The sequence below is a fragment of the Salvia miltiorrhiza genome, chromosome 5 (genome assembly GCF_028751815.1).
Source record: "Salvia miltiorrhiza cultivar Shanhuang (shh) chromosome 5, IMPLAD_Smil_shh, whole genome shotgun sequence".
Classification (NCBI taxonomy): domain Eukaryota; kingdom Viridiplantae; phylum Streptophyta; class Magnoliopsida; order Lamiales; family Lamiaceae; genus Salvia; species Salvia miltiorrhiza.
Genome location: NC_080391.1, coordinates 40,854,322 through 40,859,332, shown reverse-complemented (window position 1 = coordinate 40,859,332; position 5,011 = coordinate 40,854,322). Strand labels below are relative to the sequence as shown.

Genomic DNA, 5,011 nt, shown 5'->3' with positions numbered 1-5,011 from the left:
TATTGTTGTTGTATTGCTTACTTTTCCTTGATTACAATGCATCCTTATATAGTATAAGGATGGATAAAAAGTCTTACAAAATCTTCTTAAAATCAAAATACACACTCTTATATTCAATTCAAAGATCTAATCTTTGAATTGATTTTAATACTTTTGACTATTGATTCTTATTTTCAACACCTACAGCCACCCTACCTCTGTACCATCTCCGTAGAGTGCTCCAGTGTTCAGCCAACAACCATTCCCTCTTAGTCTTAAACCTCCAGCCAGCAATCTCACTTCATTCTCTCCCATTCCACACTAAGGACTTTTGAGAGAGAAACGGGAGAATCCATTGCTGCTGCAAGACTTCAAATGAGGTAAGCCCTGACTTAAATCTCCTCCACCTGCTTCCATGATTCCACCTTCATTTGTTAAGAAAAACAATGCATAATTCTATTTCAGTTTGTCTCCACGAGAATCAATAGCAACACAGCAGCCACCCAACAGTTTGAACATATCCAAGGTATTTCACTATCCCAAGTATTCAATCCAATGCATGCATCATACCATCAATCACATGTTTGAATAAGATACAGAGTATACAGATGAGTGTATGCATAAAGGGACTTAGCAATCACAGGAAGTTAGTTTATATACATGTTCTTCATGAGGCAAATGCATTAAGAACTCTTATCAAACAGATGCAATCACATGACTAGTATTGATCTCTCGCATTTAGTAATATAGGAGCCAAGAGAGTTGAGCTATGAATTGCCAAAAACTAGAAGTTCTTCTTCACAGCAGAGTATTACTGGACTTAGCATTTAGGAGGGAAGAGAGAGGCTTACTCAAGGTATTTTGCTGTACCTGATTTTCATTGAACGGGGACGGATGCCGGTTGATGTCGACGCTAACCGCGAGGAAAAAGGAGGGGGCTGACTGCCCTGCTCCGCGGGACTTCAGGAAGAGGGCGCTGTTCTACCGCTTGTCGAAGGCTCGGAGAGATGGGAGAGTACCCCTCACCGGAGCCGTACAGTGCCCACGACTTCTTCCGGAGCCGAGGTGAACCCCGGGTTCAACCCCAAGGGAGAAGAGGCGGAGATCGCCGGACTCGTGCGCAGCAGCGGCAAATCTCGCCGATTCTGGAGTGCAGCGGCACGGCGAAGCCGAAGATTCCAATAGCAGCAGCGGCGTTAATCGACGGAGGCGGCGGAAATCTCGAAGGCAGCCGACGACGCAACAATAGGCAACCGTGAGCAGGCCTCTGCTTTGCTAGAGATGAAGGGACGACTGAATCGGGACCGGAATGACTCGGAGGAGGCGGCCGAGACCAGAACGCGGCGACGATTTCCAGAAGTCTAGGGCACGATTTTGGGCTCTGGCGGAGGAGAGAGCGAGACGACGCTGCCAACCATTCGCCGGTTGCTCAGTGACAGCGGCGGGCGCTCGCGGATCTCCAGAAATGCCGCGGCGGCGGCGAGTTTGCTTTGCCGGAGTTGAGCCAGAGGGCCGAAAGAGAGGGAGAGAACAGGAGAACAAGGGGGCGGCAGCGGCGCCTCGCCGTTGCCAGCAGAGGGAGATGGAGAAGCAGCTAGCGGTCGTGTCACCGCCGGAGGGAACGATGGAGGTAGTGACGTCGTGCTGGCCGGATTTGGTGGGCTGAGAACGAGAGAGAGAAGAGAGGGAGGGGGGTCGACGGATTGAGAGAAAGAGAGAGACGAGTTGGGTGAATAAGAGGGTTGGGCCATTTCCTTGGGCCTCACCATTTTATTTGATTTTGGACAAAATTCAATTATTTTTCTTCTTTTGGGCTGAAAGTTGGGCGTTTGTATTATTTTTATTTTACTTCTTTACAATTGGACTAAGTTTAATCATCTAACTTGGGCCCAGAGTTAATTATTTCAGTTGGACTGCTAATATTTTATTTGGGCCCTGATTCATTTAATTATTTGAGTCCAATAATCTCAATTGGGCCAATTTTAATTGTAATTGGGCCTTTGCTATTTTATTTCGATTGGGCCTCCTATTTGTTTTCTTTGGGCCTTTTTGTTATATTATCTTCGTTGGGTCTCGTTTGATTTATTTAATTGAGCCCAGCTAATCAAATTATTTATTTATTGGACCAAGATTTATTTAATTACTTAAGCCAATGAATTATTTCAATTGGGCCTTTTATATTAATTATTTCAAGCCCACTTCTGCTTAATTATTTATTTAGCGGCCTTATGTCGAGCCTATTTAACTATTTAAACTTACAACAGTACTTTCTTCCTTTTATTAAGCCGATTGAGTTTTAGGAGGTTATAAAGCGAGTAAGTCGAAGTATTTATTTATTTCTTTTCTATCGATTACCTCGAATGAGATTTATTTAATCAGTGGATTAGAACATCCTGAAGAGAGTAGATTAATTTTAGTTAATTATCCGGCTTCATGAGACGAGACTTAGCTTTTGTTTAAATCCGATAGCCTGGATTAACAATAGAAATTCCCTGATTATTATCTCAGAATAATAATTCATGCATAAGAGGATCATGCATCGTATTCTCATTATTTGAGGATTTTGCTCGAGCAGTATCTTATTTATATTCTCGTGATAAAGGTCAAGCACGAGATTAATAATCAATCAAGGAGCTACTGTACCGCAAGAGTTGCTGTCAGGTGGGCATTACTTTCATATATATCAAATGAGTTTAAATGTTACGTTCAAGCAAGTTATTTCATGACTAAATTAATTGAAGTTATTTCAAATATTGTCTTGCCATAAAATGTTTAAATTTCAGTATGATATCTATCTGATGTGACTTTAATCATGTAATCGAATTCGGGTCTTGAGCAGTTGATAGCTATCCTGCCAGGGCTAGTGTACACCAGTGACCGTGAGTCATCAAGCGGGTTGGCCGGTTAAGTGACCGTGAGAGGTGGCCACCTCTCCGGCACACAGGTCCAGATATGATAGATTACAAGAGAACTTAGACTGATCAGTCGAACTTTAAGAATCACAAATGAATTTAGTAAGCTTGGGCCTTTTAGCTAAAACTCCCTTGCTGTACTGTTTATGATGGCATGACAATTTACAGTTTTGAAGCATGTATTTTTACAATTAGGCATACGTGCCCACTGAGTACTCTCGTACTCAGCCCTGCATATATTTCTAAATGTGTAGGTTGAGCAGTGGCTGATGAAGATGAAGTGAAGAGCGGAGCTTTTGTCAAAAGTTAAATGAATGAACTCTTGGATACATGTCTTCATACATGTAATCAGATTATGTTATTCCGCTGCGTATTCTTAAGTAATAAGTCTTTTGAATTAAGTCGGATTTATCCGAACTTACTAGTTAATTGAATCTTTGTGGCTAAACATAAGTTATATTATAAATGTCCCCTTCGCTGTCAAAGATTAAGTTCGATCCTTCATTATATATTTACCCTTTCTATCCCCGCTTCTAATCTTCCTCCCTTAGTCATGGTTTTCCGACTTAATTATCCTTAATTAAGTCCGGTCGTGACAGAGGCCTCCCTCTCGGCACGAGTTACTGATATGGTGATTAATGATATAAAATACCTGCGCGGGTTATTGATGAAAGAAATGATATTATGTTTGGTAAATACGAGACTTTAAAAGAAAACCCTCGTATATTACTACTGTTGAAAGGCTTGACAATAAAATATTATGCATGTATGTAAATTTCGGTAAGTGTCCACTAAGTACTTTTGTACTTAGCCCTGCATGTATTTTTAAATGTGCAGGTTGAGCTGTGATCGAGGATGTAGTGTGCAAGCGGAGCTTCTGTCAATCTAGGATGAGTACCTCAGAGTAGAGTATATGTCTTCATACATATACTCAAATTATTATTATTCCGCTGCGAACACTGATTTTACTAAAGACATTATGTTATCTTGTCAAAACAATATGTATTATTTAATAATGTACTCAAACTCGTTGAGTACCCTCTTTTGGATAATATTATGTACGGTTCCTTTTGACCTCCGTTAAATTCTAGTTAATTTCAATTGTTTTCCTTATACAAGTCGAGTCATCAAGAAACCGAATATGCCCTTTTCTAATCCCGCTCCTAATTCCCCTCCCCTAGTCGCGGTTTTCCCGAATTTGCTATCCTTAGCAAGTGCGGTCGTGACAGAATGGTATCAGAGCATTTCTTTTGCTCTGAGTACTACTCATTCCTTCTAAGTTGAGTCTAGATTAAGTAAGTAAATACACTTTGAACTAGTTGACAAAAGCTTGGCACTACATCTCGTCACGCTCAACGGAGGTTATGGTAAGTACTTTCAAGTTTTAATTAAGTTAATTTCTTGAAATGTATGAAGCATGAATAAGTATGACTATAGTATGAATCACAAGAACTTAGAACTGTTAAGTTATATATGCTCACTCTCACGACGGAACATAGAAGAGAACCTAGGGAGATGCCTTAATTTTTTTTTTCTTCATGTTACGATGACATCGACAATGATGGTCGAAATAGAGAAAGAAGAATTACACCAAGGGTCGCATGATGAAACCACGAGTATGAAGATCGAGCAGCGTAACGAACGCCAATAGTACGTTGATGGCATGGGCATAACCTAAATATTCGAGTGTTTTTCTACGATGAGATCTCGAATTAGCTTGGCCTTTTGAATTTATTTTGTTGAAACTTTTAGTGCTCGTTGCTAGATTTAAGAAAATATCATCATCACATAACAAGCCCTAAGTTCGGAAAACAACGACACTAGAACTATATGATAGTCGAATTGGTAATCTGTAATTAAGTATTAAGAACCTGTATGGCTTGTGTAAATGCTAGATTTAGATGATGAGGTGTTTTTGCACGTTATGATTATTGAACCGAACTTGTTTTCCGATTTTAGATATTTAGAACCTTATCGCCTTAAGTTACTTGTCGTGTGCTACTTTTGACGATAAAACTTCCTTTGTTAGATGGCGAGGACTGTTTTCACCCGACGACGACCACTGCCCTCATGGGCTAGTCCAGAGGAGGTCGAGCGGTCCTACCGCACCTATGCTCCAT

General features: G+C 40.7%; 1 long non-coding RNA gene across 1 annotated transcript; it reads left to right on the top strand.

Annotated features, from left to right (window-relative positions):
* Window positions 1-3,408, top strand: LOC131024443 (uncharacterized). Its single transcript, XR_009101839.1, has 4 exons — window positions 1-359; window positions 445-505; window positions 2,582-2,640; window positions 3,146-3,408. It is a non-coding gene; the product is annotated as an uncharacterized LOC131024443 (long non-coding RNA).
* Window positions 3,409-5,011: the final 1,603 nt, after the last annotated feature.